Here is a 15886-nt window from a genome sequence, read left to right as displayed (position 1 = left end):
AGGCCATTGAAATGTTGGTGTTGTGAGTGTCAGCTCCGCCACTTCATCTGCTCCAGGTGTTCACCACTCAGCACACCCAGCCCCTATTGTCTAGTGTTTGGTTCCAATTCACAACCCAGAGAGACAGTCATCAGCATGCCAGGCAGGGAACCGAGACTCAGGAAAGTCTCTACAGACTGGAGGCAGAAAAATACCAACTTTCTAAGAGTGGTATTTTAACATTCGTACTTTGTTTCCTTAACGTTGCTCATAGGTGAAAAAGACAATAGGCTGCTTTGTGGTGCACATATGATTTACTGCACACCAAAGAGAACAAGACTGGCTTTCAGCGCTTTAACTATGTAAGTCACAGTATTCCTACCCAGGAAAGTAGTAGGGATGCTATCCTCATTACATTTGATACAAGGATGAACCATCACTGGCCAGATTCTTTGGTTTTCTCAGAGATCTCCTCTGCAGCAGGCACTTCACCCAATAAGCTAATTAAGTTTGTTAGCTAAAAGCGATAAATAGATGCCAACGTTTTTTCATACAAATTCCAAAGGTGCTCATAAGAGTTGGCAGTCGATGCCTACTGTTTGTAAAACATTTAGATACGTTTTACTCCTTTCTTGCGAGTTGTAGCCTGCTATGTTTTAGTTCTCAAATGCTACAGGGTTTAGTACTACCCTCTGCAAATAATTGCTTAAACTTGTGAAGTCGACAGAGGGGAATTTACTGCTTATGCAGGTTGTTTAGGGGACGGAGTGCTGTTTGACTAAGATTACTCATATGCCTCCCTTAAAATTCTGCCCTGTCCTTTAGGACAAAGAAGGTGAAAGTAGACCTTGCTCTAGGTGGAGGACATAGCAGGCTTGTATTCGATCCATGTCATGAATGCGGGTTTTAGACAAGCCCTATGTTTTAGCCACTAACATTAAGCAAGCTGAGACCTAGGACCTCACACTTACTATAGGAACAACACATCTACACTACCTTGGACTTAACATACTTATCCTATAAAAAAAAGAAAAAGGGAAAAAACAGGACTGGTTGACAGACAGGGAAGACGATGCAGTCATTTTGCAAAATGGGAGTTTGACAGGAAGGAGAGGTGATAATCCAGGCTGGCGAATCTGGCTTTACAGAATGAAAAATACTGAACGGTTTTGGGGACAGGGAAAACGTTGTTCCTTTGGAGGTTAGCATCACACAAACATTCCAAGAATTCCTCTCGCACAGTTGGACTTGCTTAAACAATTCAATGGCTAGTTCAAGTTTAGGTTCATTTGCTCTGTATTTAAAAGGAAAAACCTTACACGCAGGAAAGACAATTTACAAGGTAAAACTAAATGTGTTGACGGGAATGTGCCGTATTATGCAGCTGTGCAACTAACATATATGTGTGTTTAGTTTCCTTTTGATGAAGCTGGGCGTATTTGGGGCCATATTTACAAGCCTCTATCGCCACCACAACGTCACTTTCAGTGATGCTATAATGGCGATATGGGCCTCGCCTTATTTGCCAGGCAGCGCTAAGCCACGTAACGTGGCTTAACGCTGCCTTGTCAATAAGGCACCCTTTCACGCTGTATTTAGCATGAAGCTTTAACCTTCAGGGAAGTCTGATGTAGTTGGGGCCTTTTGGTGCCCTGCTTTTCTTGCATATGATCACTTATGTCATATGGAATGAACAATTACTGATACAGTGTAGTCCAGGGCAGGCTTGCAAACATTTAAGAAAATCCCACTAAAAAGAGGATGAGGAGCACAGGATGGGGTGGGGCCTGGAGAAGGAGGGTGTGACCATAAGGGTCGGTGAATGCCTACACAGCCATGGAAGGTGCGGGGCTAGGGAGAGAGGTGGGGCTTTATGCTTGACAGTTTCTTAGCAGCTACTTCTACCTTGCCCCAAATAAGAAGGCTTCTGTAGCAACCTGTCTTCTGCATGAGGAGTTTGCAGAAACACATAATAGACGCTCAGAGCGAGGAACCGTCACTCCCAGGCTGATGTTTCCAGCTTACCCTGTGTTCACTGCATGATACTGGCTCTTCACTGCGTGACCATGTAAAGTGCTCCGATGGCACTGCGTGACATGGTAGGTCTGCAGTGCTCCTCTACGGGACATTCTGAATGCCTGCATCCAATGAGGTGCAGGAAAGTGAGTGTACCCACTTTAGGGGTGTCTTGGGGTGCCTTTACACCATCCAAATGGGAGGCTTTGGGCAGATATACTCTAACCATATTAATGGGCCATGCCCTTGCTAACAAATGACCAATAATGCAGACCAGGTATTGGGTGGGTGCGAGGCTACCACACACACATCTGGAGACACAAATTAACCCATTACACCATGACTATGCTCTCTAATGTACAATAACAGACATCTACAGTGTGCCTTGGAGACATTCTAAATTATTTGCAAATATTGTGCTCTGTGGTCATTTGGTCTGTTGGTGCAACGTGTGCATCTTCATGAGTGTACCACGTCTGTGTGTTATATTTTGTTGATAAGGGCCCGTGTCTCTTTAACAGTGTTTTGCTCTTGGATAGAAAGGCATGACGGCTTTTTTTAATGTTTGGGGGAGCGACATGAAATAATAAGAGAAGTAATTACAGTCTCTTTATAGCAGATGATGTGAAGGCTTCTTGTCTTAAATAATTGAGATCTGTAGGTGTATGGCTGCTATTTTTAAAATCCTTGTACGCAATAGGAAATCTGAGCAAGATAATGTTATTTAATTAGCTCATATAGTAAGAAATGTATTTTTTATACTCAGAGAAACGTAAATTCATATGGTCTACATGATAAACACTAGCTGCTATTTGGAGAAAGTGATTACACAGAAAACACATCAGTACATTCAACCTGTCCACCGGAGTGAAGTGGTAGCTAGGCAGTGTTCTCGTTGCCAACTGCTTCACTCTATGATTTCTAGACACCATAGTGCAAGGGAGTCTGCGTCTGCGTGCAGGGGAGGATTGCTTATGTGTAGGAAGGCGTCCCTTCCTGCACATAAACAACCCTGAAATGCCATTGTGTCACTTTCATGTGTGCTGCTTAATGCAGCACACATGAAAGTCACAAATGGCATGTTTTTTAAAGATTGTTTATGCACAGAAAGGTGAACCTTCCTGCACATAAACAATCCATGGCATTTTGCTTTTTCCATGAGTCCTGCACAAGGCAGTACACATGGAAAAAGCTCAAACGGGGCGAAATATTGCATTCCTCCTTGTTTCGCCTGCCCGAACACCCACTGCCCACCCCTTTCACGCTAACCATAGCGTGAAAGGGGGCCTTATTGACAAGGCAGCGTTAAGCCACGTTAAGTGGCTTAACGCTGCCTTGTACATAAGGCTATGCCCCTATCGCAACCACAACGTCAATAAAAGTGACGTTGTGGTGGCGATAGGCGCTTGTACATATGCCCCCATATGTTGTCAACATTTCATTGTCTCGCCCACCTAGCTTGAATGCATCTCAATGTGTGCCGTGAATTACAAACCCTGCATCCTCCATAGGTGCATTTACCCCACACTCTTTTTTTAAAGACAACTTTGGAAACAATTATCTGCAAACCAGTCAAAAAACTGTGAATATATTCCTTCTCCAAGGACCTAGTATGGGGCTAATTTTGTGACACGCCCCTTCTGTTGCTTTGCTAAGATTCCTTCTGGTGGAAAGTCTCGGCCATAAACACGTTACCCAGATCACATCCTGAAGAGTAGGATCGTTCAACCTACAAACTGTTCCCTGGTGGGAGTCTCACAGTACCACTAATTAACTGAACTGTGTCTCCCTCACTATCAAAGACATTTCAGTTCTTACTCTCTCCTCCAACGTCTTGAAACTATTTACACATATGTAATTTACCTCTGCAGCGCCCTGTAATTAGCAAGGAAGGGCAAACCTTGAAACAGATCCTGTGGCACTCGAAAGGGCGTGTAGGATCTGAACTCACTGCACACAGGTTCCCCGCGCCCTCCCAATGAATGCATTTCGTGACTTGGTAGGAACGCGTGAGAGTAAGTGTTGCGCGTTCTTAGAAAACATGATTTTCCGTTGTTTTTTGTAAAGCCAACATACACAAATACAAAAGGTTCTTTCTCTTGGGGCCGATTGACGATTCATTTATATGGTACTGCGTGATTTGTTCTGGCATGCGTAATTCTGTTTTTGCCGTATGCTGGCCTACAACAGGCATTTCTACTTTTGAGGCACGAACTGTTCTGCAAACGCAAGGACATGAAGCATCGTTTTGTCGTGGTGTAATATAAACATGGTTCTGTTTGCAAGAAAACACGTGAATATTCAAAAATAATTAGTAACATGAATGCGAATAAAATCGGCAATCACTGCGACGCAGTAATTTGAAGGGTTTAAATAATATATCAGAAAGACAGAAACACAAAGAACTGATCTAAACCCCAAATTGCCGGTGGACTAAAATATTATAACAAAGTGTCCATTAAATTAGCAATTGAGAACTGTGCTTTAATCCCAGGCCCGGCGGTGGCAGAATGCTGCATTTCCCCTATGTGAATAAACTTTGGGGCGCCACCTGTACCTCACCTTTGTGGACTACTGGTGGCGTATTTTTCTGCTCCATATTTACAAGGACAGGAAAAGCTACCCTGCATGGCTCCTACCCTGCATGGCTTTTCCTGTCCTTTTTACGCAACACACATGGAACAAGACACCTTTCCAGATTTACGAGGAATCGTACATCTGGAAATGCGTCTGAATGCTACGCCGTAGCGAGGCGCAACGAGGAGAAAGGTTTTCATTTCTCCTTGTTTTTCCTCTTTCAATGCGTACTCCATTCTACAGCACGCATTGAAAGAGGAAAATGCCTGTGGTGATTGTTTTTGTGCAGGAAGGTGCCCTTTCCTGCACAAAAACATTCTCCCCATCCTTGCACCATGGTGCAAGGGTGCCTGCGCCGGCGCAGCGCAGGGGAGAGCACAAGAATGCGACAAATCCTTGTAAATATGTCACAATCCTTTGCTTTGTAAGTGCCGCAGCGTGGCGCAGCCAAAGGGCTTGCTGTGCCACGCTGCGGCACTTCCTCGTAAATCAGCCATTTTGTGCTTTGCCACAAGCATAGTACTGCACCCACAGCTTCCACTCATCAGTTGTTTATTTTTGTTGAAGTATTCCTACATAACCACACTAACCTAGCAGAGAGCATTCGGAGCTATACATTAAGACATCATGGTGCAAGCACTGGGGAAGCAGCAATTTAAGAATGTGCACGTAGGGAGACATAGCATGTGATTAGATGCTCCTTCAAGAGAATTGTCTTGTAATTAGGCCTGGGGAAAATTTGCATTAAACTGGCATAATGAGCGCAATCTTGGTCATTTTGCGTTACTCTTGTTATAAGAACTTTCCAAAATAATGCTATTGCACCACAGTATGCAATTATTTGCTGATCGATGTATAAATTGCACTTGTGCCACTCATGGTAAAAATGTACTGTGAGTGCATGGGAACGACGTGAGCAGCCGAGCGCGAGCAGTGCTTTTGCTTTTTTTCTACTATTTGTTTAGCACAAAATGTATCATCGTGTCCAACATGGACGCAATAATGCATTTCACACTAAACCACACACCAAATGCCAGTTGTGACTTTTTCATAATTGTAATTTCACATAATTTTGCCAAAATTTCACATAATTACCGAAAAGAAAATTACAAGAATTTTGCATACCCATCTTGCAATGCCGTAAACATGGGGTACAAAATGGATGGAGAACAATTGCTTTCAGTGTTCTTTACATTTGTTGCAGCTATTCTTCCCCAATCTGTCTCCCTGTGACACACAGCGCTGGAAGCAATATTGTTTCCGCAGCTAGAGTGGGTGCTGGTATTTTGCTGTATGTGATGCCGTGTGTTTTATAGATGACACTGGCTTGAAGTTGCACACAGGAGAGTATCGTTGTTTGATTTTTTGAGTCATGTGATGGGGCAGGCAGTTGAGGGGAGGACACTCACCAATGCTTTTGAGTCCAATCTGCGGCCTGTATCAGCCGGGTGTTGCTACCTCCCAGATGGCAGTAGATCGATACTTGAACTGTGGTTCAGAAATCTGCTTTGTGGAAATATGGGAGTACACGATCTACTCATTAGATATGACGAGATCCCCTGGAGTTTTGTTTCGAGATATCCCATGCATGGTGGGAGGGCAATTGGTAGGGTTCGAAGCTGCTCAGGTTTCAAGAAGTTCACCTTCATTTAGATAATAAAAGTGTCATCGCCTATTTGAATGAAATATTGTTATGCTGAGAAAAGATGAGAGTGCTTCTTTGATAGAAGATTCTTATGATGGAAAGGGGTTACATTTGTGTGAGTTTTTTAAGGTTGTCCTGTTTGTCCGATTTTTTTCTAGTATTCCAGTTGCTTGGGGCAACCTACTGATTGATGTACAGCAAACACAGGCACATTGGATACATATATTGTTTTCCAAATTATACCCCATTCTGAAATTAATTATTAATACAATGGAAAGGTTATGAGTGCCAGATGTTGAGCTAAGTGCTATCATTGGTGAAGTAACTCATTAAGTTACAGCTGAGTTTCAAGATGTTTCATTATAAATTAGCTTATTTGAATAGTCATATTTATTTTACAACAACTAAATGTCCTCAGTAATACACTCTATTATTCATACAGCCAATCCAGGTAGCATAAACAACACTGCTCCATAGTCATGAAGTTTAGCTGATCATGAGATGGAGCCCAAAAGGCCTAAGTGGTCTGTCTGCCTATCTTAGCTCCAGCTTAAAGCAGCCGAGTATAGTCATTTCCGGTATGGGCAGGGGAGTGTGTCAAAACTCACACACAGCACTGTGTTCAAGAGGACACCTCGAGGCTGTCCTTAGTAAGGGCCTTATCTTCCCTTCTGGGTAAGATATCACATTGAGGGTCTCTGAGTCTGAAGGCCTCCTGAAAAGAGCCGTCTTGGGGTCACTCCTCATACACAACTCCCAAGGAATCACCAGTAACCAACTTCTGAGGTGTTGTGTAATGTGATCGACCCTAGAGCAAAGTGCTGCTGTCAGTGCTTACAGTGTCAATGTAAATGCAATGATGGCAGATCCTAATTTACATATCAAATAGGACTACGGAATTCATTTGTGCAAATTAGGTACCCCCCTTCATAAATATGGTAGCATCACAAGAGAAAATACAAAACTGGCATAAACTGCTAGATCTGTATATAATCTGGGTACAAAGCGGCATAACGAAGCAATCACTTCATCCCTCTCCACCCTTCCAAAATAAAATGCTGCAGAAAAAAAACTTAGCGTGCGAACATTCCTGAGAATATTTTACCAAATTAATTAGTAGTGACGAAGGAAGCATTATAATAGCTCTCCTTTGTAGCATCGTGAACTAATTGTTAAAAGTAAGAGGGCCTCGAATTCTCACTTTTCCCTTAACCTTAGCAAAAGATGTGCCATAGGATGTAGCCCCATGGAATCTTCCATTTACACAATAAGTGAAGAGTAAAAATAGAGAAAGCAGTGTTTGAGCCATTTGATGACAGTTGTGGTTGCATGTGCTCCCCCCCGCCGCTGCTAAGTGGTATAAAATAAAAAAGTTACAATATTGTGATTGCTCTGTATTGTAGATAGCGTACTTATTCCGAAAGAAAGACGCAATGACGAAGCAGCAAGTGACACTGCTATCCGAAGAGTATTTATGTCTTCATAGTAAATCAAATTGATGTAAATTGCTGTGAGTGCAGTTATGTTAATGTATACATAATCCATCATACCTGCCTCACTAACTTTACTACCACAGGGGCAAACACATTACTGGTGTTGATTTAGCAGAACTTGGGCAACCAGAAGGCTTTGCAATGGATAAAGATAACATTTCCCCAACTTGTTTCATTGATTAACATATCCCTAGTTCAAGAAGTGGTCAATTATTTCAGGGGACCAAAGACAACAAATGTCTTTATTTAGAAAAATAGTTCAGAAAAAAAGGTACGTAAAGAAAGGTTGCAAATGTGCACTTGCAAATGTACCCTAAGTCTGGCAATGCTGTCCTCTGCGGACAGTCCACAGAAGGCTTTAACCCCTTCGGTGCTCATGACGGAACGGTTCCGTCATGAGCCACGGTTGAGCTGTGCTCATGACGGAACCGTCAGCACAGCGGCGGAATCTGCGCAGCATGGAAGGGGTTACGAGCATACTCATGGCAACTATAGCTTGCTCCGCGGCCCCCTTTATGAATTGCAAAAATAATAGTAGATATGCAAAACATATGCATATAGCTGGGCATAAATCAATGCACATTGTTTTAAGTCTGAAAGGTTTAGGATAAATTGGGGATTTGAAATAGGATGTTAAAGGCCTATGTCACAGTGTTAAACCTATAGCAGACTATGTCCTACTCTGAGGGAATGGTTGATAACTTTGCAGGTGCTTGTGTTGTGTCTGAGCACAGTTCTTGATTAGCTTGGAAAGACAGGTGTTGTGCTCGGAAGAGGTTGCTTTGGTCATAATAAGAGGTCCGTTATTCCTGAATGTGAGGACAAAAGGCGTTTGTGGAAACGAGATCTTATGTTTGTTTTCATTATTTTTAAATAATCTTGCTATTGACATCAGATAGTTTCTGTGGCTCAAGTGTCTTGTCGTTGGCCAAACTCTCTATATATTTTTGAATGATTTTAAATAAAGCAAGTCACTTTTCATAGTTCGAATTAGTGAGAAATAAGGGCCAATGAAGTACCTTATGTTTCATTCAACCATTCTAGCAAGAATGTCCTCTTTAAAAAGTATGGGGGGGGGGCTCTAAGCTTCCCCAAGTACAATAAGGCAGTTCCCTTTGGTATTTTATGATTGACAGTAATTTTATCTGCTTCACTGTCTGTTGAAAATGTCTCTTGGATAGATCGGTTTCAGTCCCTCACATATATCATTGCTGGTAACATGCAGTGGTTGGTTGAAAGAGCGCTGCAGGTCTTTTGTAGCATAGAATGCTCTAGTGGCAGGGTAGAGCGCTCATTTTAATGGGACTTCACCCCATTAAAATAAGTCCTATCTACCATTGCGTTAAAGTAATGACTGGAGTAATAAAAGTTGGATAGTAGTGAATACCTGGCACTCATACAGTTTTGATCTTTTCAGCTGGAAAAGATGCGCATCGAGATAAATTCTTCAATAATAGCAGAAAGAGAAGATTGGACGCTTTTATGGTTTTCCATCAGAAAGTCCAGTGGAGCAGCGATGCATTGACAGTAAAAAGGAAAGCTGTCTTGTATATTTGTCAGGGCAATCCTTGTTTGACGGTATTCATGTAACTTATACATGTTAAACAGTTTTAAGCAATATTTTCAATATTGCTCTTATATCATAAGGGGGACTCTTCCCTAGTTTCTTGATCAAAAATGTTCTAATACTTTATTCACATTCCACCATATAATGGATTTTTATGTGATCAACACTGGTAGGATTTTGGTGGGCCGGAGCAGTGTGTGGAGGGCACTTTCCTGAGTCAGGATGGAGACCCTATGATTGGGCACAGCAGTGGCAGCCTTTGGGACTGGATTATTGTAACTAAAGGGTCAAGTGGTGAAATCTGAACACAGTGGGACAGGTTAGATTTTCTGTGCGCAGTTGCTGTTTTTAGGCACCGCGTAAGCACCTGTCCTAACATTTTTGAGTGTTTAGACAAAATATTGAAAAAATATATATCCTGTGAACAAAATATTTTGTCAAGAATAACGAGGACAACAATATTGTGAAAGTAAGTTTCTATAGCTCAGCTGAGTTTTACCACATATAACTCCACATATAGGTACCTTGACTATATATATAAATATATCTTCATGGTATGTGGATGTGGAGTGAAGAATAGCAAATCTTTACTTACTTATATACACTTACCTTCTCAATATTTTGGTCCTCAATATTTTTATCACAATATGTTGCCTACACAATCTTTACCGATATTCTGTCAGTGATCCCGTTCTTGTGCAGGAATATTTTATGAAAGATTGCACATTCTGATGGATGGTACAGTACTTGGCCCACATCCAGTGGTGGCTCCTCCGCTATGGCCGAGGAGTGTCGCCCCCCCTCCCCCCCCACCAGCCTCAAAACTTGAAAAATAAAGTGAAAATAAAATGAGTTTATAGTTGTTTTCTTTTTCAAGTTCAAATCTTGGGGACAGGGCCATCCCTGGGGCAGTCAGCAGGGGGAATGGTGGGCACTGCTATCTGAGCGCATGTCGGTTTGGCCGCCCGTCTCAGGCTGGCCAAACCTACATGCGCCCTTAGCTGTCTCCAACCCAGCTGCGTTGCTGGGTTGGAGACAGGAAAGCACAGGCTCCCAATCTCTCTGGGAGCACAAATTCACAGCGCTCAGGACAATCCTGATGCTGCTTTCGAACATGAGAGCAGAGTCAGGATTGGCTGCAGGGGAGTCTGGCATCCTGTGCGGCAGGGAGGACGCGGAGAAAAAGAGTGGCGGGCCTGCGTCAGATACGTTTTTTTTCCTTCTTTTTTTCTGTTTTCGCCCCCTCATCCTGCCGCCATCCTGTTCGCCCCGCCTCTCCACTTTGCCCTCACATCAGCCGCAACTGCCCATATCACCAAAGTCTGTGTGCTGCCAATGTGGCGGTGCCACTGATATTGTCAGGCGCACTGCATAGAGCAGTGTGTCTGCTCGACTGACACCGACTATATATGAGACACGAGCACGCCCGCTGTGTACGTGAGACAGCCCATTAACACGAAGTGATTCATTTTACATAATTGAGCCGCATATGTTCTTTCTTTGTGTGTGGCTTCCTCGAGCGTCTTCACAAAGTGCGTTCTCTAACCTGGAGCAATCTCTTTAATTGTACCCGAGACAGGTTTCTACCTCACGTCTTTCACTCTTTACACTCATTCTTTTGTAATGCTTGAGTGGGGGAGTATGTCAAGCGGCAGAGCCCAGAACACTCTTCTTCGCAGACAGAAAGATTTGACTCCATGTTTTTCTGATTTTTTTTCTTTCCCGGCACGTGTGTTCTTTTGCATGATAAGGCGCTCAACGGTGTTGCAAATGCAGTGATTAGTTTGCAGAAACTGCGAGCACGGGGTTTGCAGTAAATCTCCTGCTCGACTCCTCGGCAGTAATTACTACGTGAAAGTAATAACCGAGGTGTGCTGCATGTAACACCCACCACCAGCTTTAACGGGATAACATGTTTCTCACCGGGAAGCCGCTGTTTGCTAAATTAGATATTGTATTTCAGAAAAGGTCACTTTTAAGCAACACCGCTGCCACTGTATTATCTTGGCGCGACAGTCTGCCACGGGACTGGCTGCCGCTCTCTTTGATTCTAGATTAATGGCTGATTCGGCTGCCCCCTCCTGCACAGTGTCTGCAGCCTTTGTGCCTGACTGGATTAACAGCAGATTGCACCTCTCTTGCTCATGGTGATGAGTTGACTAAGGCTGCGTTTATCGACTGCCACCAGCTGCACAATAGAAACACATTTAATCATGCAGATTTTAATGCTGAAATTAATATGCAAAACTACTGCCATTTGATATCGATCAGAACAGAGGTGTGTGCTTGAATCTGAAGAAATGTTCTGTGAAGTTTTTGGGATGTGTCGACATTGGTGGTGTGCCCATTTTTGACAAATACCCTTCCTTTTCCCGCCTACATTAAACAATTACCTTGTCAATTTGAACGTCCATAGCATCTGGTATGCAGCAAGCAAACATCCATGCGTGTTCTTAAGTACGAGGACCCCTACGCACAAACAAAATGTAAAACCCAAAGTTGAAGCACATGTAGGGGCATATTATCAAGCCAGCCGATAAAATTATCGCCGCTTTAGCGGCAGAAAACTGCCGCTAAAACGGCGATAATGCGCTTGATAATATGTTCTATGGAATTCCAATTGAAGCCCATGTTAGATGTGAAGGACTTCTAACCTGAGCCTCAATTGGAATTCCATAGAGCATATTATCAAGCCCATTATCGCTATTTAAGCGGCAGTTTTCTGCCGCTAAAGTGGCGATAATTTTATCACCTGGCTTGATAATATGCCCCTTAGTCACTCGAGAGAGGCAAAGGACTAAGGGGCATATCAACAAGGCAGCGATAAAAAATTAACACCGTTTTCGGCCGAAAAGCGGCGATAATTTTATCGCTATATCAGCAAGGTCACGCTATTGCGTGAATCCTTGCCTTAGCGCCCTTTCCCGTAACGCCCACCTTTGCATCTCTAATGAGATGCAAAGTGGGTTGTTGCAGCTCAAAGTAACTGAAGAAATGTCTCTAACCGACATTTCTCCAATTATCAATGGGCACGCTAACAAGCATAGCGATAAGAAGTAGCAGTAACCTTGGTTATCGCTACTTTCCTTACGCCTGCTTTTAGTTTGACTTAGCCATGATATCCAATGGAAGGTGGATATGATGGCTGAGTCTGCCCTGCCCGATCAGCAAGCTATCGCCAAACGTTGTGCGATTAACGCTGTATTTCCAGCGATAATCGCACCATTGGCAGCTTGCGCCTGGAATTTTATCACTTTTGAGATAAGCATTGCTAATAGCACGCTATCTCAGCGATAAAATTCAGCGATAGCCGGCAATAATTATCCTAGCGCTAAGTGGGCTTAGCGATAATTATCGACGGTTGTTGCTGTTATGCCTTAAATGAGTCTTGGGTCCTCACTATCTTTGCTCCTGCCTTTTCTAGCTCCATGCACAATACTAGGCACTAAAGAAAGCCCGATGGTCATATGGAAGACTTCAGGCTCCAGTGCCCTCAACAAAATACCTTCATGTCGCGAGCCCGCACACCATCCATGAAATAACCCACAGTTCCGAGTTTGAATTAATAACGATTTGTGCTTCATATGAAAAGGGCACAAAAAGTGACGGGTGATAAGCTTGAATTTAGTTCAGCTGCTGGTAATTATTCTGGACGACATTCCATTCCGTCAGTTGTAGCTCATCCGTGCCACTAAAGACAGAGACCAGCCATATGCGAATCAGGTTTTGGCCAACACCTGAAAGAACAGCCCAACCTGAAATGCTTGACTGGTAAATCACTTCGAAGCATCTTGTTTGGATATGCTTAACTTAAAAACACTCATTTTATGCTCAATATTTCTGTATACAAAGCATAATCAGGTAAAACTGAAGGCAATGCCACACAGCTATGTTTGAATTAATATATGTACTTATTTTGTGCTCAAACTAAGCTCTGATGAGTCATTTTTAAAAGCAAAAAACCTGGATTCTTGTTATTGAGGTTTTTATACCCGCAACTAATATATATGCATTTCTTTCAGGGTAAAACTGGGCATAGGGCAATAAGAAAGAATAGTTGATCGTGGAGAATATCTTTAGGACTGGCTTCACAGCACAACTTTATGCAAATGTAGTTATCAGTTCTTTAAAATATACATACAGTGAGTGGTCTTTGGCTCCACTAGGAGCAGTATCACCCTCACACGTCATGCTATTGGCTACTTGGCATATCATTTCACCTTCCAGGAAGTACTTCTATTGGATTACATGAGGGACTTTTTTACACCTGGAAAGTACACTCAATCTTCACGCTGTTTCTTGCATTCAATTCTTTAGCACCTATATGCATTATTTAGATACGGTGCTCACTGTTGCTGCTGTTTTAGCAGTATTGACAAAGCCAATACTGCAGGCTTATTAGAATAAAACATTTTTTGCATGTACTGCATGTAAACAGCATTTGTAAGTGCATGTGTTTACATATGTTGGAACATTAAAGGCAGACCTATTGGCTTTACCAATGCTTTTTTTTGTTTTGTTTTGCTTCTCTGCTGGGCTTTGCAGGGAAATGTAAGCTCTGCTGTCCAAATGAGGACGACAAGGTGACCTCCCTGCGATGCTTTGTTGTCCGTCTCTGAAGATCCCCTCGCCGACTTTGCAAAGCCCACTCTCAGAGGGGCTGATTCTGGCGCCTTCTGAGGCCCGGGTGATAACGCCGCGCCGTCCCTGCAGGCGGCTCTTTCATACATTGGCAGAAGGCGAAATCAAAGCGTGATATTTAAATGCGGCGGTGGATGACTACCTGCCGACATTTGCATATCCAGGCTCTAAATATTTTCACATGTTAATTATACGCTAATAATAAACTACCTTTGAACTTCCAGTCAAATTCAAGTTTGCGGAATGGGCTGCGTCGGGGAATACAAGCAATTAGGTTTGCCGCGGATTGCGGGCAGGATGTTTTCGCCTCTGGATTGTTCTGTGGTCACCAGTGATACGGCCGTCTATTATCAGCGCAGAACGTACGTAGGAAGGCTCAGCGCATGCCGCTTTTATCTGCCTGCCCAGGACTCGAGTCGAGGGTAGACACTATTTTCAAAGGGTAGGTGCCATCTGCCCTGCTGCACAGCTGGCCACTTTCAGCGGAGGGTCACGCGCCTTTCCCACTTCTCCCGGAATTGATGGAAATGTGCTGAACTCTCCCCGGTGTAATTTTCTGACACCAGGACACTTGTAGCAGCGCCTGCACGTTGTCTGCTTTTGTCCTGAGCAGATATGTGCAGGCGGGGAAAGAATTATCAGATTCCAGCTTCCCCATAACAAAGGTCGGAGTTAGGGCTTCGAGCCATCAGGACCCTCACACTTAGATGCAATGGAGGGGAAACAAAGGCTTACATCTTATCACTTCACAGATACTTAAGATAGAAGTTATTTTGACTTTGTTCAGCCCCTGTATATGGGAGATATGCATGCACTGTAAGAATGACGGATGTGTTGATGGACCAAGTACTTACACAAATAGCAATTTTAATACCACTATCTTGTTTTTCATGTCTTTTATAGTGCTTTAGCACAACTCATCCCAATGCAGGGTGTCAGAGCTCTTTACATCACATTTGCAGATTATATATTGACAATAAATCATATGTGTGTACATAATTATAAAGGAAGTGTTACATAAATAGTGATGGTTACAAGGTGTAAGGAGCCACATGTCCCTTATATCTCATTGTGCTGTATCGGTAGGATTACAATTTATGAACTGAAAAGTAACAAAAAAACCTCACTTAACCTTTTACATAAAATACAAATCTGTAATCTGCGTGTTACATAATGTGCTTTGCAGGAGACAGAATAACCCTCTACACTAATTTGATTCAAAACTAGGACTGGCAAAACACATATCTCAAGAGTTACATTACCACTATTATTATTCCCCGAGATATACCTGACTCATAAAAATCTCTGCAGCAGGTGCCGTAACCCCATAAAATATTTTAAAATACAGAATTGAAACCAACTAAGCAACACATATTTACTTCCATGTTTCTCCTTGTTGCCAATTTCTTTGTGGCAGAGTGAAAAAAATATACCTGTATAAATTGAGGCCCAGATTTTTGTTGGGGTAGTTTACATTTTTTGGCACAACCCCAATACAAAATCTAATTTGTTAAATATTATAATGTGCTCAAATGTACTCATGATAGAATTGCAAAACGTATGTGAGGTCTTACGATCTGATGTTACTTCCAGCGATGACATGAGTTAAGATGCCACTTCCTGTGATGCCAGATGCGATGTCATGTGCTCTTGATGGCTCTTCCTGTGATGTCACTTCCTGTGATTTCACACGCAGTGATGTCACGCATGGTGAAGTCACATCCATTCTGCCTTACTTGGTGTGCCTCCCCACTTCTTTTTTTAGGACTTGAACCTTGACACCATCTGAATTACCTTGGCAACTGTTGTACTGTTTTTACAACTGAACGCGCTTCTACAAATGGCAGACCCATGTCCCTGCCACCGTTTTGTCAATACGAGTTGTTGTTGCTTCAAGCTCAATCAGCCCCTCCTGTGCGTCAAGCACAATTGCTAATGTTTCGCATTTTGCAAGTGGGCGGTGAAGTG

The 15886-nt window shown here is 42.9% G+C and overlaps 1 protein-coding gene across 6 annotated transcripts in view; it reads left to right on the top strand.

The window, feature by feature from the left end:
* Positions 1-15886, top strand: part of PCDH19 (protocadherin 19) — a 196567-nt gene that overhangs the window by 67849 nt on the left and 112832 nt on the right. The window lies entirely within an intron of this gene.

This window comes from Triturus cristatus, chromosome 5_2, assembly GCF_964204655.1.
Source record: "Triturus cristatus chromosome 5_2, aTriCri1.1, whole genome shotgun sequence".
NCBI classification, from domain to species: Eukaryota; Metazoa; Chordata; class Amphibia; order Caudata; family Salamandridae; genus Triturus; species Triturus cristatus.
This window is presented reverse-complemented; position numbering and strand designations above follow the sequence as displayed.